Here is a 25702-nt window from a genome sequence, read left to right on the forward strand (position 1 = left end):
CCAGGAGGGTTTTCACCTGATCAAAGGAAGAAATTTGCATTGAAAAGCATGCCATTTCTGGTGATTGCAGGAGCATTATACAAGAAGGGTATTGATCAAGTGATAAGAAGGTGTGTTCCAAAATTTGAACTGTCAGCAGTTCTACAGGAAGCTCATTATTGACAAGCTGGTGGACATTTTTCAGGAGACATTACAGGTAAGAAAATTTTGCAGGCTGGTTTATGGTGGCCTACTTTGTTAAAAGATGCACATGAGTATGCCAAAAGATGTGTGATGTGTTAGAAGCTTGGTCAGCCAGACAATAGGGACAGGATGTTAGATTATCCTATTCTACCCCTGGAACCTTTTCAAAAATGGGGTATGGACTTTGTAGGACCAGTGAAGCCCACTAGATCTAGGGGGAACAGGTACATTTTGGTTGCTAAAGATTATTGTACTAAGTGGCTGGAAGCTGTGGCACTGAAGGATAACAAAGCAGCCAGTGTTGCAAAGTTTTTGTATCATAACATTATGACAAGATTTGGGTGTCCAGTTGAGTTAGTGAGTGATAGGGGGACACGTTTTTTGAATGAGGTCATAAAGGAGCTGACTAAAACTCATATGATATTACACAAGAAGTCTACCCCATATCATCCCCAGGCCAATGGACAGGCAGAAAGTAGCAACAAAATTCTAGTTAAAATTCTGAAAAAGATTGTGCAGAATGATCATAAGGATTGGGACCTGAAGTTGGATTCATCTTTGTGGTCATTCAGGACTGCTTTCAAAGTCACCACAGGGATGCACCTTTCAAGTTGGTCTATGGGTTGGAGGTTGTAGTACCTATGGAATTTGTGGTACCTAGCTTGAGAGTATCTGCTAAGAAAATGTCTCCTGCATTGTCAGTAAATCACAGATATAAGTATTTGATGCAGCTAGAAGAGGACAGGCTAGTGAGTTTTTACATCACTGAGATCATCCAGAGGAGAAGACAAGCCTGGGTAGCTATGAATGTCAAGTTCAAACTGTTCAAAGTGGGAGATTGGGTGATGCTGTATAATTCTAGGCTTGGTCCATTCCCAAGGAAATTGACTTTGAGGTACAAGGGTCCTTACCAGATTGTTGAAGATTTAGGCCAAGGAACATTTATAGTTGCTGATATATTTGGAACCAGAGTGGACAAACCAGTTAATGGATTCAGGTTGAAGAAATTTCAAGGTAAACCACCTCACCTTGACTGGTTGACACCAAAAGTGGTAGGTGCTGCTTTGTGTGAGGCGGTTGAATTACCAGGTTTTTAGAGTCAGCAAGCAGTGCTATCAAGTGAGCATGGTAGTAGAAGCAATGTTGATAAGGGTTTCAGCAGAGAACAGGTGATGAAGGAAGGCAAGAGGAGTGCTTGGCAAGGTTCTGATGGGTGGAAATTCACTTCAGCTAAATATGATCCAGTTTGTAGTCTTCTAGTTTGGTGCATCGGATATTGGTTGATCGGGGACTTTGGTGCATCGGAATTGACTGGATTGGAATTTTTAAACCTGAAAGTAAATGGTTTAACATTCAACAATATTTGGGTTTGCGGGAGGATTATTCGCCACTAGCTGTAATCATTGGGGCGCGGGAGCTGTCAAGGAGGTCACTCATCAAATGCATGCAGCGCGATTCTTATGAAATGTTGGTCTCTTCGCTGTGCAAGTACCTCTCTGCTGATTACTTCTTGCTGTTGCCTTCTTCATCTACTCCTTCATCAAGCACTATGGCCCCTAAAGCAAAGCTTGCAGTAGCCATGAGGCCAGAGGCTGAAATTGAGTCGGCAAAGCCTGTCACAACCAGGATGAGGAGAAAGGTACTCAACCTGCGGGTGGATGTAAGTGATGAGGAGGAAGAGGAGTTCTCAGAGGAGGAACCGCCACCTTTGTCAGCGAACAAGATGCTTCAGAGTCTGATGGACCCATACAAAGATCTCAAGATTGAGATGGAATCTACTACAGAGAAGAATGAGAAATGGCTTAGACAGTTGGGGCTTTATCAGTATGCAATGTTGCCATGGAAAGAACGGAAAGGAAATTTTTATGCCAAGTCATAAGCAGATTTGTTGAGGAAGACGAGAGGAGAAATATCTAACAAGGCCATGTTGTGCCCACAGGTTATTGCTGTGGTTTTCAAGCTTCCATTCACATCAGTTATTGTTCCACCAAAGTGTTCAGATGATTGTTTGAAGAAGGAGTTTGGATCCAGAGAAGGGACAAGATTGTATTGTGTGCTTAAAAATGTGGAGTATGGCCGCACGGAACAGTTAAAGTGGTATCTTGAGAGGGTTTGTTTTCTGGCTAAATTTGACTATATGTCAAAAGAACACTATGCTCCATTGGTGTTTGCAGAGCAGGGAGGCTATTTCAGTTGGGCCCATTGGGTCCATGACAAAATTCATGCAGAGGGTTTCACTCCAGATAAGAGGAAGCGTCAGTGTAGCAGTAGATTGGCTGCATTCCTAGCTGCATTATTCAAGTATGCTGGGATGGTGACAGCAGGAGAAACTGTGGTGCCAAATATCTCTGCTACTACTGTTGAGTCGGAAGTTCAGAAGAACAAAAGTGAAGAACAGGTTGATGAACTAGAGAAGCTGTTTGCTGGAGAACCAGAGAAGAGAAAGCAGTTTCAAGATCTGATGGAGGCTGGTTACACAGAGGAGGAGGCTAGAAAAGCTGTGGCTAGCCCAGATTTCTTTCAAGACTTTGGTGAGTTATCTGTTTTCTCGCAAAAAGTATCTGCAGATGTTCAAACACCAGTAAGGTTGGACAAAACATTTACTTTGTCCAAGAAGAGAAAGGTAAATGTTGGTGAGCAGGGTGTTGCTAAAGCTTTAGATTTTGCGTTTGCTACTCCAAGTACATCTTTTAAAGCTGAAGGGGGATGTGAAGATGCTGCAGTGTTGTAAGGATGCTTAAGTTGGTGCAAGAGTTTGTGCTGGGTCAGCAAGTACAAATGGAGGAGAAGCTTAAAGCGGTTGCAGATTCAACAGTAGGTAAAGTTCTATTGAAGGAGAAGGACATGGAGTTAGAAGCTATGAATTTGCAGTTGAGTCAGATTCAAGAAGTACATCAGAAAGAGCTAGAGGATATGATGAAAAAGCATCATGCAGAATTTTCAAGAATAAAAATGTCTTTGGGACTATTCAGAGATTGGACAATGAAGCTAGATGCTAGATTGAATGAGGAAATGGAGCATTTGTCAAAAACTAATGCGCAGTTCAAATGCTACATCAGAGGTTGATTCCTTTGCAAGAGTTGGAGAAGCAAGTAAAAGGTGAGGATGTGGATGTCAATGCAATGCTTATGTCAGAGGGAGAAATTTCTGTCTTGAAAGATCAGTTGTTGCAAGCAGTTCAGGAAGTTTGGAAGTCTATGAAGAACCGACTTGCTGTAGCAATCAAGCATCCATATGAGATGATGAAGCAGGGATTTTTCAGTGAGCATGAGGGTGAATTACTGCAGGAGTTAGAGCATGTGAAAAAGGACAGAGACATGTGGTTCAAAATAGCTCAGGATTTAAAGCTAAAAGAATTACAGGAGGATATGGTTGATGTTCAGTTGGAGGAACCTATCGAGGAAGGTCAAGATTTGAAGGATGATGCAGAGAAGAATCAGCAGGTTGAAGTGCTTGAAGCAGTGGAAATTGTACCTGTTGGGATAGTGGCACCTGAGTCAGTAGTTGAAGAGCAGGGTATTGCTGAGCTAGATGTGAAGGCTCAGAATGAAGCTGAACCAGTGTAGAGAGTAATGTTGATGGTGCAGAATATGCAGATCAAGGGATTGTGGATCCAAGTCGGATTTCAAGGAAATCCACCACCGGGTTGTGCCACGTGTTGACCCTGCACCAGATCATTACTTGTACTTATGTTTGATCAATCAACACTTATCAGTCGGAGTCTTGATAAGTCGGATTTTGGTCAATCGGATGTAACTGTTATAACTGCCAGAAGTTCCTATTTAAAGGTCATGCTGGTTCACGCGAGTATGTAATTTTGGCTGAAATGGAAGTTATCCTTGGACCAAGATGAATCAAACTGTGTAGTCTCTTGCTCTATGATTCATGTTTGTTCTTGAGTCTGCTGTGTTGAGATTGGTAAATGGTGAAATGTTGATGAGCTGGATGTGTTTGGTTTTGTCTAACTTTGTCTTTGGTGTGTGTGACATGTTGTCAACACCTAAGTTCTGTGTGTTTTGATGAACCCCAACACTTGGAAAGAAAACAAACAAAAAGAAACAGTTGATGAGTACATGGAGCTTGAGGACGGTGAAAACTCAAGGACTGTAAACGGTGACAATGTGCAACAACGTCAACCAAATGAGGAGCCTCAACCTATTCCCCGAATATCTACAAGAGCAAGTAGACCTCCAAAAAGGTTTATTCCTTCCTTCAACCATCTCTTGATCTTAGATTTTGGAGAGCCGGAATCATACAAAGAAGCTATGCAACACAAATCCAAATAAGAATGGACGAAGAGCATGCAAGTGGAGATGGACTCACTACATCACAACCAAACATTGGAGTTGGTTGAGTTGCCTAAAGGTAAGCGGGCACTTCAAAACAAATGGGTGTACAAGCTGAAGGAAGAAGAAGGTGGGAATAAAATTTACAAGTCTAGGCTTGTGGTAAAAGGGTTTTCTCAAAAGAAATGTATTGACTTCAATGAAATATTTTCTCCTGTTGTAAAAATGAACTCAATTAGGCTTGTCTTAAGCCTTGTGGCTGAACATGATCTAAATCTCAAGCAAATGGATGTAAATACGGCATTCCCTCACGGTGACTTAGAGGAGGAAATCTACATGCTTCAACCAAAGGGGTATGAAGTAAACGGTAAGGAGAAAATGGTTTTGCAGATTAAAGAGCTTGTATGGTTTAAATCAATCATAAAGACAATGGTACTTGAAGTTTGATCGATGGATGTTGGATCATGGATTCACAAGATGCAACTTGGATCACTGCGTCTACACGAAGAATTTGGAGATGGGAAATTCATCATCCTAATGTTGTATGTTGATGACATGTTGATTGCAAGTGCTTGCAGGACATCAAAGACCTAAAAGAGAAGCTATCGAAATCTTTTTCAATGAAAGATTTAGGTGCTGCAAAGAAGATACTTGGTATGAAAATATCAAGGGACAGGACGAAGAAGAAAATAAAGCTATCTCAAGAGGATTACATCAAGAAGGTACTAGAAAGGTTTGCAATGCAAAATGCAAAACAAGTTTCTACACCTTTGGCTGGTCATTTTCAACTAATGAAGGATATGTGTCCAAAGACACAAGAGGAGATAGCCTATATGTCTAAATTTCCATATGCTGCAGCGGTAGGTTCTCTAATGTATGCTATGGTCTTGACAAGGCCAGACATTGCACATGTAGTGGGAGTTGTGAGTAGGTTCATGGACAACCCAGGTAAAGAGCATCGACAAGCTGTGAAGTGGATACTTAGGTATCTAAAAGGGACAACAACAAATGCTTTGTATTTTGGAGGAACTGATATTTTTCTTCAAGGGTATGCTGATGCAGATATTGCAGGTGACAAAGATACTCGAAGCAGCACTTTGGGCCATGTCTTCACGGTTGGAGGCACAGCAGTAAGATGGGCTTCAAAGCTGCAGAAAGTGGTCTCACTTTCTACCACAGAAGCAGAGTATGTAGCAATGATGGAGGCAAGCAAAGAAATTCTGTGGCTGATCATAGATTCTTAGAGGAGCTTGGATTCAAACAAGACAATTGTGTCTTATACAGTGATAGCCAAAGCGCTATCCATCTTGCGAAGAACTCAGCCTTTCATTCAAGGACAAAGCACATTGAGGTGAGATATCACTTCATACGCACTCTTTTGGAAGAGGGACAGCTAAATCTAGGAAAGGTGCATACAAGTGAAAATCCTGCAAACATGTTTACAAAGGTGGTCAACAAGGAGAAGTTGAGCTTTTTCTCATCTTCAATTGGCATTCAAGGATAAGAAGCCAGGATGGAAAGCAGTCACAGGTTTTGGTTTGGAGATTAGTCTTCAAGTGGGAGATTGTTAAGTATGGAGCCTGATTTACCCCTTGTAATTTTCTGTGGTAGAAACGCACATTTGTAAGGCCCCCATTATGAGGAGAAGCCATCATGCATGAAGAAAAATAACTCACCGAAAAATAAAATCACTCGCCGGAAACCAAAATTTGCATGCCGGACTATTCTTTTTCGCCTGAATATTATGGCCGGACGGCGGTCGGAAAGTGGTCGGAAAATGATCGGTCGGTTGGCCGGTGGTCAGTAGTCAATGGTCGGTGGCCGGTGGTCGAAAGTCAATGGCCGGTGGCTGGAGGTTGAATTCATTGGCCGGTGGCCAAATTCAAAAGTGGACTTGTGTTCTCAAGGGCGGCCACACATGGGCGGATTGGAGGGTCCGATTTGGACTTATCTACACAAGGGCGGCTACACATGGTTGCATCTCATGAGAGAGGACAGCCCTTCAAGCCTATAAAAGGAGGCCATTTCTACACACATTTCAGAGTGTGAAGTTGATGCAACAAGGTGAGTGTGAGGTGGTGAGAGTGAAGCAAGACAAGAGCTCTATTAAGGGTATAATCCCTTTGTAAACTACTTCTTGTTTTGAAGTACTAAAGCCATTGAGTGGCTGCTTTCCCGTGGATGTAGCTTACATTGCGTGAACCACGTATATCGTGTGTACTCTCTCTCTCTCTCTCTCTCTCTCTCTCTCTCTCTCTCTCTCTCTCTCCACTCTATAATCTCTTGTGTGTGAAATCTATCTCTCTTTATTAAGTAATCTACTCAAATATCTATTTAGCTACGTCTTATTTCCTAATAGAGAGAGACTATAATGCGTTCTCTAGGGAAATTTTATGTGTCCGGGGATCCTACTCTTGTGCGTAGTGTCCCTTGAAGTCAGTGTGTGTGCATGACTTCTCTTTCAAGTGCTGACCGCCTGTGATAGTGACCTCTCAGTGCTCTTTTATAGGTGCAGCTTGCTTAGTTTAGTATAAAATAATTAGGTTTAGGGCCCTAAGCTGCAGAGACAAAGCAAGCAGTCGAGTCCCGGATGGTTGACCGGTGCTTTGTTGTGGGAGAAATAAGAAAATGATATTCTCTTAGGTGGGCCTTTGTGAACATCACCTAGAGAGAGGTGGAATATACAATTGGTTTTTTACAAAGTTTGGCTTGGAAAACCGAAAATGAATTGCCCTATGGATGTACTGAGGAAGTGCGTCACAGATGAGATGCCGATGAATCGCAGGCTTCACTGGTGCATTGGTGTAGCGCGCTCGTCAATTTCGATGCCGGACGGGGCATGTCTTCGGTGTCATTCTCTGATTTGTTGTCCCCATCGTGTGTTTTTGGTGTTGTCTTTCTTCGTCTCTCGATGCGTCGATGTCAATCCTCTTTGTGTTTTTTTCCTTCTTGCGCATGTCGTGTGTGTGCATTGTTGGTGCGTATGTGATTATGTATGTGTGCTTATGCGTGTAGTGTATGTATGTGTGTGCACATGTGTGTGTTTGTGAGTGTGGAAAGAGAGAGAGGGAGAGCTTATTTTTCTTGTTGTCGACACAGAATGTTAGAGAGAGAGAGAGAGAGAGAGAGAGTATCGTTTGCTTTTGAATCCTAATAATGTACGAGAGAGGTAGATAGATAGATAGATTAAATTATCATCCACGGAAGTCAAATATGACCCATGGGACCGGAGACAAAAGCGTTACAACGTGACCTTTTAAGTAGGTGCATCACATACATATCACTTAAGGACTGAGGGTCCGTCAACGAGGTAGAAGAGAAAAAAAGAAACAAAACCTAGGTGGGATCGGGTAAAGGGAGAGCCCCTTTGGGAGTTCGAAACTCCTGGATGATGGCCTTACCCCCTCGGTATACAGCCCATTTACCTTGTTTTCGTGCTTCGTGGACCTTTTTGAGCTCCTGTTTTTTCATCTTGAGTATATTCGTGGTCAACTCTTCAACAATCTAAACCTTTGTTCCCTTGAGTAGGTGGGTTTGGTGCAATAGCCGCACCCTCTCCTCTTTGTCCTTGAAAGTTAGAAGACAATGCTCTGGTGGAACTTGCCTATGGGTGTCATTGATCCAAAAAATGGCTTCCAGTTGGATGTTGATTGTTTGCAGAATATTGTTAAGCTTGATAATTGCTTCTTCAAGGGTATCGTCGGTGGTGCACCATGGTGAGGGGAGCCCACCAATCTGAACCTTGAGGGAGTTCTCTTCTTGAAGTTTCTGCTCTCGAAACTTCGTTGTCACACATGTCTGGACTTTACCAATGGCTACAGCGTGACTTGGGTGACTTTGGCTTCAAATTCTTTGACTTTGTCTGCGGCGAGGTTGAACATAGAGTCAAGGCTAGCCTCGAGCTTGCTAAGACGTGCCTTGAGGTCGCGATTCTCTTCCATAAGTTGATCGACATCTCTTTGAAGCTCTTCGATCTGATCGTGTTTGCTTGGTGCTGCTACAACGGCCGCAAAACTAGATCGACCCTCATGGTGACCTTTGGGGTATCCATGATGAGATTTAGCTTCAGTATGACCTAGCTATAAAAGCAGGCCTTAAGTAACACTTCAAAGGGTTTCCAAAGCTGCGTTATGATGGGATGGCCTCTCTCTGTAAATCCAAGCCAGAGGTCTGCCACCTTAATTAACTCGGACTGTAACTGATGTATCACGAGGTCGCTTGCTCAGAAAGCTTCAGCTCGGGGCCAATTGGCTTGCTGAAGGAGTTAGGAGTGCATCAGTCTCGTTGCAGCCATGGACAGAGCTAGGGCAGGTGACCGTCCTCGACCAGGGGGGACATGCGGCAGTGCAAGAAGCATGTAGGTGCGCAGCAACAACCTCGCAGGTGACGAGGAAGGTGACGAGCTGCCCCAACGTTGACCTGTTCACTGGTGGCGAAACACAGTAGGCGCTGATGTAGCTATGGATTAGGGGAAGCGAGGGAAGCTATTGGCTAATGCCCCCCACAGGGCAGCCCTCAGTAGAAGCTACAGAAGCTAGGTTACGAGAGAGAGAGAGAGAGAGAGAGAGAGAGAGAGAGGGAGAATGGTGGCACCAAGCAAGAGGGAGAGGGAGAGAGAGTCTGAGAGAAAGAGAGCGTCCTCCATAGCATGAGAGCAAGGGGGGGTGGTGGTGGCGGCCAGCATCCTGTAAAAACGTTTTTTTTATTTGTTTATTTTATAAGGCTTGCCCTTATCAAGCATGTGTTCTTGCCCAAGTTGAGAACCCCCTTCAAGCGCTCCATACCAAACCCCTGGCAGTAGTTGTTGCTTTCATATACAAGTGCACCAAATTACATATAGATAGGATAATCCTTGCATCTACATAAACTCCAAAGCGCCGGTACTAAATCCAATCATCCATACCAACACCATTGGCTACCATATCCCTGCACTTTTTTAACGAACCATCTGAAACCATCCTCCTTCCAGAGTAGTTATCTCCCATGCATGAACCTGACTTAATGGTCAAAATTCGGGCACAATGGCACCTTTTCAAATGTTTTACAACCTCCCCCATGCTTGCCGAGCTTCTTGTGCTGCACCTGAGGCAATCTCTGGACCGAAAAACCCTGTTGAGCATCTTGTGCGATTAGGCTCAGCCTCTTGCATATGATGTCAAGACACAAGTATTGTGCATCCAAAGATACCCTTTTTTATCATCAAGAGACCGTTAAGAGCTTCCTTGTCCTGAGTACATTACACTCGTCATTAATGCATTACCTACTCACGATCGGTCACCCTAACCTTGCAATGCTATATGAATTCTAATGCCCGAATTAACATCTTGCATAGTGCCACACATCATGGAGATGCGTACAATCGTATCTGCACAGAAGCTTGAACTGTTCCATATTCTCTAAAGGTGCAGGCATAGGTGGTTGCATAAGAAAATAGACCTTGGCTCATATGATGACATCTGGTAGCGTTCCTTGCCATTGTCCCAGATACTCCATAGCTAGCCTCTCTTTTTAATGGTGCCACCGAGATGGTCATTATGAGGTTTCTTGCCCATGGCAATTCTTGATAGTGTCCCACCTGATCCTAAAATGCCAATAAGTGTGATTCCACCCATGTTGGAGCCTCCTTGGTCTGGAGTCGTTTTCTAGTTGTTGATTATACCAGAATACGCTTTCGAGGGAGGGTCGTAAACGTAAAAATCATGCATCATATAGCCCTCCCCATTTGGCTAGAGGCATTCATGCCTCTAGCTCTGCTTCTGATTCTCTAGCAGTGGAGTTGGAGGGTTCTCCCTCCTTTGGAATATCTACCATGAACTCCGGATCAAACCTTAAGAAGTACCTTTTGATCCTCCATCCAACATTGACTCTCGTCTTGTGAATTCGACCATCTGCTTCCATTAATTTGTAGCTACCATTGGCGTATCGCCTTTTGACAATGAATGGCCCTTCCCATCTAGGTTGAAACATTTTATCTTTCCTAGTGTCGAACCTGTTGTCGTATCTCAATATTAACATGCCTTTAATCTTGAGACCCTTCTCCTTCAACCCTTGATTGAATGTGAGTCGGTGTCATTCTACTTGTGTCACATTGGGTGTTGTAATTGGCTAGCCATGACTCGTAAGCTGGCTATGTGCACCTCGATGGGCAGAATGGCCTCTTTTCCATATACCAAATGGAAAGGGGTGAAACCTAGTGATGTTTGAAATGTCATGCAGTAGGCCAAAGAGCGGCCATGAGATGCTTATCCCAATCACTTGTGTGGTTATTCACCTGCTTTGTGATAATTTTACAGATCATGCTGTTTACCTTTCCACTAGACCATTGCACTATGGATAGTACAGAGTTGAGTGTCGACGTGTGATGCCTAACTTTTCATCACTTCTCCCACCAAGTCGCCTTTGAAACCTGGTCCTCTATCAAATATTATCTCTAGAGGTGTGCCAAAGCGGCAACTGATGTGCTCAAATATGAACTTTGCCACTTCTTGGGTTGTAATGTGTGTGGTGGCTGCTGCTTTCGCCCATCGGGTCATGTAGTCTACACCAACTAGAATGTACAGTTTACCCGACTGGCCCTTGGTAAAACAATTGCATCTATTCCCCACTTCTCAAATGGGCCATATGAGATGATAGGTGTTTGTGGCTCATAGGTTAGTGTTCGATCAGTGGATACTTGACAAGCTCTGCATGTTTTACACCAATGATGCACATCCTTGTTCAGACTAGGCCAAGAGAATCTTGCCTGGAGAATCTTCCTATTAGTAATATCTAGAGCAAAGTGGCCACCACAAATACCATCATGGCAACTTGAGATTACCTCCATGATTTCACTGGAGATTAACACTCGACTGAGAATCTGGTCTTTGCCCTTGTAGTACAAGGTGCTGTTTATAAGGCGGTATCTTGTTGCCTTTCTGACAAGCCATTGTTTCTGGCCCCTGTATACCCTTCAAGACATTCTCCTGCATCTAAGCAGTTGATGATATCAGGCATATCATCGCTACCCTGAAAAAGGGGCAGCTTCAGTTTGATTGCTCCTATGGGAACATCTTGTATTCTTTCCTTGACTAGAGCATAATTCTTTTGTACAAATTATGATTAATAAAGATTATGATTATGATTAATATTATGATCTTGGGTGAGTGCATGCACCACAAGTAGGATCCAATGTCCTTAATAGGCATTGGCAAAGAAATTGGCCATAAGATCAATTTTTGAACACACTCGAGGTGCCTGCAGCTAGCTTTTATGTGTGCATGGCCACCATAACACAAGAGATTTTAACCTGCATGAATGTTAGAAGTGTGAAAATTTTTGTATACTACAAAAATCGAGGACGACTTCTTTGATTTTAGAAGGCGGTATGTGACGGGTTTTAGGGTTAGGGTTTTTGCTTCAAGGTCATAGACGCATCAATTAAATGCATTCGTTAGGCCACCCCAGATTTAGTCTCTCTAGGAAGGTGGTCCATGCCAATCTCTTGGTCAAAGCCTGGATTCTCAATGCCATGATCAGTTTTCTCTAGGTGGTAGTTGCATCTGAATGCCAACTATGTGATGTTATCTGAAGGGCCTTTGAATCCTAGGGGCTAACTTGATCAACTTTTGCAAGAACCAACCAAGAGGTCTAAAATTTAGTAGAAGAAGAAGAAACATAAGTTTCCCAATCTAGCTTCATTGAGGGGCCTAAAACTAGGCATGCACGTGCACACACACACACCCTCTCCCCCCCCCCCCCCCCCCCCCCCCCCCAAGAATTACGTAAAAAGTGATGATGTGGTAGTTGCAGTATGGACAGCCCACTAATTACATTGACATATATACTGACGTGGTAGATTGTGTAGACTTTTTTGTGATTTGCACTAACATGCTCTGTGGCGGCTATACGAAATTCGGTAAATTGCACTAGCTCTTTTGGGCAGATTTAAGTACTAGCGTTTGGAATCAAGTGCTTTTGAAGATGATGCTTTTGGGGATTTTCTTTTGGCATCCCTTCTACTCTTTATAAGTGCTCACATGCCACTCTCTCAAGAGCATCTAGAGGCAGAGTCTCGGAGAGAGACGGACCCTTGAGAGTTGTACTTTGCGAGCAATAATAACAAAGAAATATCCAAAGGGGTGCTATTCTTTGGGGCCAGTATGTCTTGGCTTAGAATTCTGTTGAGTTGTGTCTTCCTTCTCTCACTTATTCAAGTGTTCAAGTATTGCTTAGTGTGAAGTTTGCAATTATCTCTATGTTTCGGTCTGGATCGTTGTCAAAAGTGATTACAGTGGTATTGGAGCTGAGTTTTCTCCCTTGCCCTTTGAAAATTAGAGCAAGATCCTATTGACATGGATGGAGCATTGAGAGATCACACTGCTAAAGGAGGAAATCCATCGAGCCCGTCCACCCAAAGGCTCCTTAACAAGACACATGCCCAATATGTGGTATAGTAATTGGTATATTTAGCGGAACAACAAAGATAGAGGTAAAGTACGTGAGAGAGAGAGAGAGAGAGAGAGAGAGAGAGAGAGAGAGAGAGAGACAGAGAGTGAAACAATGGAGAAGAGAGAAGAAGAGGAGACCTGTATTTGTAGGGGCAAAAAACTCACCTAGTATGTGTGAGCCCCTTATTCTACTATATATGTAAAATAATAAGTGAAGTGGTCAAGCGCCTAGCCTAGCTGGCCACATGGGGCTTGAACCCAACAACCTCCCACATAAAGGCCAATGTGTTGTGAGGGAGAAAACAAAAGAACATCGTACAAAGCTTGTACAAGGTCATCATCAAGTATGACCTCAGCCTACGGCCACTGGATCATTGAATATGTTAAAGTGCCTCTATGCTCAAAGCCATCATCAGCCACTACAAGATTAGCTGCTCCCACACCTACCACAAATGCAATCTTGGGTCGTGAAATCAATATCTCATACATGATACTCCTGAATGTTGATGCAATCCTACAAATTTGTGCCAATCTGACCATCTCAATCAAATCTAGCTCAAAACTCTACCCCTGGTATTGGGAGGCGTTGTAGCACAACCTAATCGCAACCCACACAAAATTATCAAATCCGTGGATCGGCAACCCGGCTAGGACATGGAAGCACGAGCATCAGATGAATAGAAATAGAGGATTCAAGAGAATACCTCAGCAATGCAAGTAGAGATTAGCCATGGCAAGACTAACTCTAAACATACTTTAATCACTAATCAATCAACTCCTACACACATCAAGTCCATCAAAGTTTGACTTACCATAGATTAGAAACCCCAAGCACACTAATGATAAGCACGCACTAATTACATTGATGTTGGCCTCTCCAACCACCACATGCCAATCATGGAACATCATCAATAGCTACACACACACACACACACACACATACGAGGTGAATGGTGCTAGAGTTTCATAAAACCTATCCACACACAAGCAAACAATAGGGCACACACTAATTACAAGATTAAGACCCAACTTAATCAACCTAATTAGTGATGCTAAATATCTCAAATCAAATGCTCGTACAAATCTAGAATAATGAGAGTGTAATACTACTCCATGATATAACAAAATGTAGAGAAGATAAGACTAATGAGAAAATATGGATTAGATTAATCAAGCTTCTCTAATTACAATGGATTAGTCCTAGCCTCTTAAGCATGTACATTAAGCTCAAGGCTATGCCATCCATAGAGTAAGCACTCAAGAGAGAGAGAGATCTCAAAAGTGGATCTTCAAGAGTGGATACTCAAGAATGAAGCCTCCTTGCATAAAGTCTTCCTTTTAAAGGCTTTCACCACAATCCCTTCTACTATGGGTTTAAGGTTGAGCCCTCTAGCTAGAATATACAACTTTGGAACTCCAAGTGAGCCCAAGACTTATACAAAGTGAGTTGGGAATATTAGCACAACCATAGATATCTCCTGCTTAATGCATATTTGGTGTAGCCTGTGTTAGCCGTTGCTAACATTCCCCCTTCCTAATTTGGCGCACATCCTCGTGTGCCAATGAAGCAATACACAGTGACATGGTAGAAAGCAAGTCCATGGAAGAAATATTGAGCTGCAAAACATAAGAACAAGTAATGAGCATCAAAGGCCATCAAGAATAAAAACATGAAGTACAACGAACAATCATGCAAAGTGAATTTTTTGCTTCTAAAAGATGGGTGAATCATAGTAAAAAACTAGACAACATAAAGCAAAAAATACACTCAACTATCATGAAGATTAACCACTTGAAATTTCAGTTTTATGCATGAAACACTAGCAATCCATTAAGACCCTAGTCTGATGCAATTTCGTAAACCTACTAGCCTAAAACTATGTGACCAATATTAATAAATCATTCAAGTCTATCATGTCTACGGGCTATAAAAATACTCCTAATCTATTAGTACATTGTCAAAGCTTTTTTGAAGCTCATGGAAGTTTTGATTTTGTCGTTCATTGAAAAAAATAAAGCACAATCACAAGGCCCCAGGGTAAGTCTAGGTGAGACTCTCAGCTCCTTGAACCCTCAGGAAGGTGTTCCAAAAGCCTACTAGCCTACCAATGTGATGGCTAACCCCTATCAGCCCAGGGCATCGGTTTAGGGCCTTGACCAAGCGAACCAAGGTGGTTCCCCTCGCCTGCCAAGTGCTAATAAGGCACTAGGCCTCACATAGACACAACATAACATAGAAATTTCCTTTTCACGTGTCTAGTAGCATTTTTGCTACTTTTTCTTGTGTATTTTGATTATGCTCGTCTGAGTCGGCATCTGAGAGTGGGAGGCATACGACATGGCAGGTGTGTGCCGATTTGCTAAGCATGGAACAAGCATCGTAGGGAGGGTGTGATTAGTTGGTGAAATGGGATAAGGTGTGGGCTTCGAGTGGTAGCAGGTGAAGAGTGACTCATTTTCGCTACAGTAGGGGAAATACATGAAGACACATGGATTTTGCGCATGGTCTGGAGGTATCTGAAAGACTTGCAAGGCATGTAAGAATGCATAGCAGAGTCATGTTTCCAGTCACTTAGGAAAATGGGCAAACGGGGATTTTATTTGGGTTTCAACACAGCAATGCACGAGTCGGGCTTGACAATAAACATGGGCCTGATTTGGAGTTTTTGTAAACCGGTCTGTGTGTGTTTTGGAATCCGAGCCAAGGTGGGACCATGGGAAGCTTGTGCGTGTGTGTGTCTGTGTGTGTAGTTTTGGTAGCGTAAAACCAGGCAAGCCATAAATGGGTGTGTGTGTGTGTGTATCTACTGGAAGTGATAGCAAGGGCAGCTCCAAATTTGCAACACAACAGTAGCGTGTGTATCGTGGGCCCAAGGATGCTAGGTAGAGGCCTAAAATAACGGGAGTGTGTGTGTGTGCTTCTTGCATTGTGCATGAACGCCAATCCAGGTCAGGCAAGGCCCACAGAGCAATATGGGTGTTTTCCATGGAGCCCCGAGTGCACCGCATGCTAAATTGGGTCTATTTTATTGAAAGGGTGTGTGTCGGGTATGCTCAATGTGAGCTGGGTTTATTTTGACTTCATGTAATCTTTCATGGGGTTGATTCCCACGAGCATGAGTGTGTTCAAAGTGCAAGGCTTATGAATATAGGCAGTGAGAGCAAGATCGATGCATATGTTCAATCCAAAATGAAACATGCTCATAAAAAAACCCTTCTTCAGCTATCTCAAACCCAAATTTTTTAATGAACTTTAAAAAAGTTGCGCCATTTGATGGTGCATACAAATCACTTCGAGTAGCTGAAAACTTGAATTCCACATGCATCATGTAATGAAACAAGACACAAAAAAATAAAAAATTATACATTTGTACACACCATTAACCCATTTGTGATTGTTTTGCTTCCAATTGGAAATCTCTTTACATACACTTCGGATTGAAAAAATGTCGTGCACACCATTCGTTCAAGTCTATCAATTGCACACACTTAATGGATGCATGAATTTCTCCTGGGCCAATCAATGCCTAATTTGCAATCGTTGCAAAATAAATTGCTCATATTCAAAAGCCCTAATCATTCAAACTGAATTGGCTTGTCATTTTGGTTTGCATGGTTACATGCTTATGATTATGGCAACTCATAAATGCACAATTTAATGAAATTTTTACCATATAGAATTGGCATTCATGAAAATGGTCAAAAAATCCTTGTCAATTGTACCAATTGAATCATCCCCAATTGATACTGAATGCCATTGAGTAGGCACAACACTCCCAAATTTAGACCAAAATTTTATGCAATGAATCCATAAATTTCACATTGTAATGCTCAAATTACAACTCAATCCAGCATAAGTGAATGCATGCATGCTTAATTTCAAAAAAATAGCACCATTTTTACCCAATCAAGCAATGCACACACTCAAGAATTGAGCACAAAAATTCAAATTTGGCTCAATTGGCAATGCGTTTAGGCTTACACCTAATGATTGCACACGCTTTTCATGAACATTTCACAATCAAAAATCATTTAGGTGCCCTAATTGACCATTAATCATAGAAAATCAAGTGGTCTTGGATAGGCACACACACTCAATTTTTGCCCAGATTTTTGGCAATTAGGCTTATCCAATTGGCAATGATTGAATTAGCCTAACATGCACATCTTTTACATGATTTCATACTCATGTATCATCAATTTTATCAATTTCTATGCATGCACACACTCAAGATTAGGTGCAGACATACTTGAAATTTTCCCCCCTCTTTGGTGCATTACACACACAATGGTTTTTATGCACACACATGATTTCTTGTTCCAAATCAAGCTTAATCTTGATACACACATAATTCATTATTCAAAATTGACCCCATCAATTTCATTCCAAAACAATCAAATTAGGCATTCAAAGTGTACAATTGATTTACACACCTAATTTTAGCAATAAATTAGCAGCACATTGGAATCAAATTAACCACTCAAAAATTGAATGGAGTAGGTCAATGCACTTATAATAGATTGCATCCAAGCTAATCCTTTCTCCAAGCGATGATTCCATCATGCACACACATGTGTGGCTCTTCCAAATTAGCCCAAAAATTGACCATTGTAGGCCAAAAATCAAACACTCAAATCATCAAATTAGGCATGGATTAGCACAAGTAACTTGATAAAAGTGTTGATTCCACCTCTTGCGAGGGGATTGAACATACATTACACTTCAAATGTTAGTGGCTAGGTTAGCAAAGCTAGTCAAAATTAGTAGAAATTAGCATGAGATTAGTACAATCAGCATGGAAATGAAGCGAAATTAGCAATGGTTAGTGTGAGAAGTTAGTGAAATTGGAAGTGGAATTGGGGGTTTGGGGTATTCATAACTCAACAGTTAGCTTCAGTTTCTTGCACAACATCATCAAATCAAACCAAAATTGAGTTACACACACTCAAAAACCGAGAAATTAATAATGAAATTACTCTATTCTAAACATCCTATACTCACTAGCTTAGATTATCGATCCCCAACAACGGTGCCAAATGTTGGGAGGCATTGTAGTATGACCTAATCACAACCCACACAAAATTATCAAAAAATACTGGATTGGAAACCCGACTAGGGCATGGAAGCACGAGGATCGGATGAAAAGAAATAGAGGATTCAAGAGAATACCTCACCAATGCAAGTAGAGATTAGCCATGGCAAGACTAACTCTAAACATACTCTAATCACTAATCAATCAACTCCTACACACATCAAGTCCACCAAAGTCCGACTTAAGCACGCACTAATTACATTGGTATTGGCCTCTCCAACCACCACATGCCAATCACGGCACTTCATCAATAGCTACACACACGAGGTGAATGGTGCTAGAGTTTCATAAAACCTATCCAGACACAAGCAAACAATAGGGCACACACACTAATTACAAGAATAATATCCAACTTAATCAACGCAATTAGTGATGCTAAATATCACGAATCGAATGCTCGTAGACGGATAAGAGTGGTTAATAGCAAGAAGTACATACCTCTCTAAAATCTAGAATAATGAGAGTGTAATACTACTCCATGACATAGTGAAATGTAGAGAAGATAAGACTAATGAGAAAATATGGATTAGATTAATCAAGCTTCTCTAATTACAATGGATTAGTCCTAGCCTCTTAAGCATGGACATTAAGCTCAAGGCTAGGCCATCCATAGAGTAAGCACTCAAGAGAGAGAGAGAGAGAGAGCTCTCAAAAGTGAATCCTCAAGAGTGGATACTCAAGAATGAAACCTCCTTGCATAAAGGATTCCTTTTAAAGGCTTTCACCACAATCCCTTCTACTATGGGTTTAAGCTTGAGCCCTCTAGCTAGAATATACAACTTTGGAACTCCAAGTGAGCCAAAGTGAGTTGGAAATACTATGCACAACCATAGATATCTCCCACTTGATGCATATTCGGTGTAGCCTGTGTTAGCCGCTGTTAACACCTGGCAATCACCTAGATTCCTAGACTCGAATCCTTGGAATCCATCCTTGTGTCCATCACATATCACATGCGTACTAAGAGCATCTGTCTGTCCAAAATCCTGTGTGTTGAGAGCAATGTCTAGCTTAGAATCATGATTGAATCATGACCAATTTCTCACTGATCAAGCCATCCATATATGTCATCACATCCACAAAAGAAAAGCCCTGTTGCACAAGTGGCTCAACATGCTCACGAGCTAGAGCATCATGCAGTCTATCAGCAAAGGATGCATGCCTCATCTCTCTACATAGCTGTGTACTCACAAAGAGTGCACCTTGACGTGACATACTTGCATCTCATGAATCATGCAAACACTAGCACCTTGCACTATGACTAGTTGTCCATGATGAAATTTGAAATAGTGCTCGTCCAGCACTACTTGGAATTCGCTATCTTATAAAATGACTCATGGAGATCAAGCTTTGCATCAAACCTGGCACATGGCATACATCTTGGAGAATGTATGATGCACCACTCGGCAATGATAGTCTGCCATCTCCTGCACTGACTATGTCATGCATTGAACCATTCTCTAGACACACACAATCAAGCATGCCACTAGCATATATGCAAAACCACTCAACACGACTCGGCATGACATGAAACATAGCACTTGCATCTAGTATCCAATGTAAAGATAATGTGTCAGCAACCGACATAAAAATCTAGTAGTAAACATAGAAGCAACTTGACATTTCCATCATGTGTGTCTTAGCCTCATATGTTACATCTGCTCCCATATCAATCAAAGTGATAGCATCTAACTTGTGTTGTCTCATCCATCAAAAAAATGACTTCATACATGTCCAATATGACCACAATGCTAGCATACAGTGTCTTTGTATTTGTGAGATTGTCCTCTAACTGTAGGCATCTCTCTAGACTCATATGTGCCAAAAGCATTGCACAATCTTTTCCATAAATCTGTACTTGTACATGCATCCAAACCAGTGTGATAGATAGACTCACCAAGGTGCAACATGATTGTCAAATGTGCAGTCTCGTGAGTCGTCAAGTCCTCGCACTCATCGCGCTAGCCATAGACTTTGGCCTAGCATCCATGCCTTGTAGTGAAAACACCTAGCCAAACTTATTTCTAATGCTTGAAGTCTGAGTTATCAAACCTCGTGTGGAAAAGTGTAAACATTGATAATGATGTTCTTGTCAAATCCATGGCAATAGCCTGTGAACAAGATCAAGCACAAATTGATCTTATAATAACAACCAAATCCTGGCTAACTAATACACCAAGCACTATCAAAATACAACATGTAACCATAAGCTGTCCAAGAGAACTGTTAAAAAATATGGCAATCAATGTAATAAGACAAGTGAGAAAAATTGCCTAATCCAAGAGCCTATGTAAGAAAGAGCACTATGCGGTAATCAATGAATCTATTATAAAAGATATCCCTCTTGAATAGTGTTGCGGTTAAAACAGCACATGATTCTCTCTTTGCCACATGCTCTGAAACAAAAAATAGACACTCACTCCATGATCAGCCTCAGTTGAATATCAAAGAAACAATTGTGGATACAGCAAAGAATACACCGAAGAGAGATAAGACAAAGTGGAGAACACCATAGGTTATCTTCCCATTTATAGGACTTGTGCAAAATACAACTGCAAGATGATAGTTATAACTATCCAACAAGATGTTCTTGGCATAAAAGATTAGACTTGGCAAAATATGACCCAACAATATTCTAACCCATCAATATTTCAACCCAACAAATGTCAGACTCAGCATCTGACTCAACACTATCTGGCTCAACTATAAATCTAACATCAAAATTTTGACAGCAAAAATCTGACTCAGCACAAAGCTGCCTCAACATATAATATCGAGTCAACACATGGCACATCTCAGTGGTGGATTTCTTAGAAATTTGACTCAAATCCACATATCCCTTGATAAAAAAGCATTCATAGACTCTATTTGCATCTTTGCAACACTGTATGGATCATTTATTGATATTTCAAACTCAGCAACCAGCTTCTCGAGTACCTCCACAATTGATTCTCCACTCTGCTGTTTTTTGTTCTGTTTGTTTAACCACATGTGTTGTTGATCCTTTTCCTTTCTCTAGAACCTTCTTGACCTGCTCAAATCCTTACTGATTTTTATGAAAAACCCGCTTCCCTAATTCTTTGGCTCTATACTCATGGACCTTAATGGCCTTCCAAACTTGTTGCAAAAGAAACCACATGTAAAGTTGAAAGCTCTACAACAATATTTTTCTTTTGCTCAAATAAATTACACGTATAGTAAAAAATTAATTAAGGGCCTTTTGTGCTTTGGTGAGGGTGATATGTTTGACAAAAGCATCACATCATGTTTTTCCAGCAATCGGCAACATAAACAATCTCATCAAGAATTCTCACACCCGCAGTAGTGTCTTACACGATGCAAGCTTCAAGTCACATGCTCACATGTGGTACAAGCAAACCAAACCCTTCCTTGCCATAGACATGTTCACCAAATATTGCTAGTAACATGCTCCAAGATAAAATAAAATGCGGATGCAGAAAGCCACAAGCCTTAAACAAAATTTCGATGCAAAAAGCCATAATCTTATCGCCATATCCTTTAATCAACTCGCTTAAAACACCAAGTCCAATTCCAGAGCCATGTTGGCCAAATGTTGCTATCAACATGCTCCAAGAGACCACATTCAAATGCCAACTAGTGAGCAATGTCCATTGGCAAGTGCAAAAAAACATCTTTAGACCATACTGATCATACAATAACATTGAATCATCTTTGTCACAAACATAGCTAACAATGACACAATGTCAAAAAGGACAATGAAGAAGAAATAAATATGAGTAACGAATCCACATAAATGCTTATATTATAAATTCTTCTTCTTTAAATATCATGGATGCTCTAAAAAATAATAGTCTCGTCGTTTATAAGTAGAGATCTCCTGAGGTAGTATGATATAAACCATCGGTAGAATGCAAAGACACTTTGTAGCTAAAATGTGTGGGCTTTAACATATTGAAGCTCTCCATAAAATACAAGTCACATTGATAAAATACCTAACATGAGTAGCTAAGACACTTTATAAAGTACATGTATCATATGGCATCTTTCATTGAATGCCATGGAGATTCTACAAAACAAAACGTTCTGTCATTATAAATAGTGGTCTTTTGAGGTAGTATGATATAAGCCATCTCTAAAATGCAGCAAAACTTTGTAGTCAAAACTCTTGCACCTGCATTATATTAAAATTCACCATAAGATGAAATTTGATGTTAATTAAGAAGCTGAATCTTACAAGTTTTAGAATTTACAAAAGGTATGAAAATGACATGAAGGAAAAAACATATACCTCAAAAATCAAAATTGTGTATTATCCATGCCCATTCATCCTACGAAAACAAACTCAAGCATGTCAGGATGACTTTGAGCATATAATAGAATTTAACTAAAAATACATATGCACACAAGATCAGATTACCTTTCACATTCTTCAAATAATCATTAAAGACCTTATAATCATTAGCATCAAGCACATATTTTTTTGTTGTGGCATCATAATCCAATTGCACTTTAGCAATTATGGAATCCAAAGATACCGCTTGATTGTCCACTAAATCATATGTGTAGCTTCTTCTACCCTTGGCCACTTGATACCATGATAGATGAACCTCCACATTAGGAGGACGATCTAGAAGATACAAAAACCCAAGAGCCTCTTTGAAACTACCTCCTAGCTTCCTTCTTATGCTCACAACTCTTCCCAAGTACCATGTTCCTTTTCTTACTCCTTGACTAGTACTTGTAAATTGACCTCGATTTTTCTTCTTTGTACTATCTTTCATTGTTGTCTTCTCAAACAAAACAACACAATCTAACCCAATTACAAGACATGTGCGTGTATCTAATTGATTCTTCTTTTTCAATGAGAAAAGAACTTTTGTTTTTACCCTTGTGAGCATACATAAGTGCACTATAAGGGCATATAAAAAATGAGGACACTGGCGGCATTTTGCGTAAAAATGGCCACCAACATGGGCTTTTTGCCACAAAAAGGGCACCAAATAATAGGTTTGATCAAGTAATTGGGCTTTGGGACCAATGAATGGTTGTCCATCATATCGATAGAGGTTTGGACAATTGGGGAGGATAAAGGATGGCTAGACTCTAGGGAAGCTCTCTCATCAAGAGTTGGATACAAAGTAGTGTTAGTTCTTGCATGTATCTTTGTAGCTATTGGCTCACAAGTTTGAGGGAAGACTCTTTTGGGAAGCCATGATTTTGAAACAAAAAAAAAACTTCCTCTCAATTTACCCTTTTCTGACTTCTCCTCCCCCCCACCAAAATAAAAAATAAAACATAAAAAACGATATCCCCCTCCCTTATTATTAAGCTTGGGATATAAATTATTGGGGCCCTGCCCCTAACTTACATTGACATGCCATGTGGTAGTTGTATGGCTTTCCACAAATTGCACTAGCTATTTTGGGAAAATTTTAGCGCGAGCTTTTGGTGCTGATGCTTTTGGAATCAAATTTTTTGGTGTAGCCTCTCGAGCCAACCTCAAAGTGTGTGGATCAAATCTAACCATAAATCTCATACAGTCTTCTCACTGGGGGGATGGAGTGAGCCTCAAAGATGTGGAAGAAATGGGCTCCATATGAGCAAGAGAATCAGGTTGCAGGTAATCTCCCAAAAAATCTCTATATCACTACTCCACTCCTAGGGTGTAAGCTTTGTGACAAGTTGAAGTGTGGGCCAGCCCTCCTGTATCACAATCGTCATGCTAGCTGAGGATAGCTCAAATCAAAGTGTTGGACCTGTGACGGTGGACCAAGCGGCAACACCCCAAGTTTACTCACTCACTGATGACATGGCTGACATAGTTGAAGAATTTGAAGCCAAACCTGCTGTGCCATGAGGCAGACTCCAATTTCATAGAAAATGCCTCTTTGACTCAAGTGGGTGGTGCATCTTGTGAAAATACAATGGGTGGAGGGGATCCAAGGGCCTCCTGTCTTTAGAACTCTCCCTCTCACCTTATGTAGCAAGAGATCTTTCCAGGGCTCCTCCCCTAGAAGAAAACCCCTGACAATGAGCTTCCCAAGTAGGGCTCTACTTTGTCGTGTTGGATCAATGATACCCAATCCCCCCTAAGAGCAAGGTAAGGTGATGACGTTCCAAGAGACTTTGGCCCGAGTTAGCTACATGTCTCAATCAACCTCTCTATCTGGAAGATACAAGAACTCGAGAAGATCTAGCAAGATGTGATGTACCACATAGTGGCCAAAAGCACCACAACAACACTTCCAACAAGATAGAGCCTCACCGAGATCCAATGTAAAAGCTTCCTCCTAATGGCTAGGAGGAGGGAGGTAATCTCCTACTTTGGTGACAAGTCCAAACCAATGTGGCAGCCCAAGTAGCAAATGGGCATCACTTGGGATCCAATGAAAGCCTTTTCTAGGCATCAAGTTATGTGTGGGAGCCTCACCAACCCAAAAAGCAACAGTCTTTTTTTATTTGATCAATGCTCCCAATGCACAATAAAACACTTCTAGAGCTTGCTCACACCTTTGCAAATTGGCCTCACTACCCTCCAAAAACATGCCCGAGTCATCAGCAAACTCAACGTCCAAAAGATCCTCTCCTCGAATGTGTAGTTGTAGGCCACACAAACCAACTTCTTTTGAGGCCAAAAATTTGCTCATTGCGTTTGTATAGGAAAGAAGAAGGGGGCAAGAGGGAAGCCCTTTTGTACCAAGCGTGTAAGCATGAAGCATTTCGCTCAAAAAACTTGACTATGAGCACATCTATAGAGAGCAAACACCCCTCTAATCCATGCATCTGAAAAACCCATCCTGTGAAAAGTTCCCTCTAGGAATTCCTAGTCAATCTATCATAGGCCTTCTCAAAGTCAAGAAGGAGCACCACAAGGTCCTCTCCTCACAACCGGGCAAGGTAAAGTCACCTCCCAAAATGTCAAGATGTTTTCAGGTATACTATGCTCCTTGACAAAGCCCGTCTGAGTCTGATGTATGAGGCTCTCAAGTAGTGGCTGAATTCTCAAACTCAGAGCCTTTGAAATAATTTTGTAGACTAATTTGAGAATGGTGACGGGTTGCCACTATCAACTTTCACCCCTCCTTGGGGATAAGATAGATCAACCCCACGCTCATGCTATCACACATCTCCCCACTGTGCAAAAATGTGATGCTATACGCTACATAGGTCGTGTCCAAGCACCTCTTAGTGCTCCAAGAAAAATCTAGGAATCAACCATCCTCTCTACAACGACTACCACAAGGGAGTGCTCTAAGATCCTTCTGAAGCTCCTCTAATAGGAGAGGGCACCCAAGAACTTTTCGCCTCCCCTCAATGACGAGGCAAGGCATCTATGCCCACACCTGCTCTTTGCATGCATCCCTATGCTTTGACTGTAGCTCAACTAAGAGTAACTCTCTATAAAATTCAGTAGCTACTACCCGTATGTCCTTAGTCTCTATGGCTACCATCCCATCCCTTCTTTTCCATTGGCAGACACTGGACTATGCATGGCAGGCACCGGCTATCTCAAAGAACTCTCTAGTAAGTCTATCACCTGCCTGGGTCTACTGAGATGCATGCTAGTGGTAGGCAAACTCATGGCTCCGCTCCTCAATGGCGATCAGCTCCTATCGATCCTACTGCATATGGTCCTTCATCTAGGGGCTACTTAGTGTAAGGATCAAGTGAAACTCAAAATGCAGATTCAGACTCAACATTCTATCCAATTTGTAAATTTAGACTCAGCAGT

The 25702-nt window shown here is 41.5% G+C and overlaps 1 pseudogene; it reads right to left on the minus strand.

Moving 5' to 3' along the window:
• Positions 1 to 7805: 7805 nt before the first annotated feature.
• Positions 7806 to 8410, minus strand: LOC147461167 (uncharacterized; annotated as a pseudogene).
• Positions 8411 to 25702: the final 17292 nt, after the last annotated feature.

The sequence above is a fragment of the Adiantum capillus-veneris genome, chromosome 3 (genome assembly GCF_014529385.1).
Source record: "Adiantum capillus-veneris isolate H3 chromosome 3, ASM1452938v2, whole genome shotgun sequence".
NCBI classification, from domain to species: Eukaryota; Viridiplantae; Streptophyta; class Polypodiopsida; order Polypodiales; family Pteridaceae; genus Adiantum; species Adiantum capillus-veneris.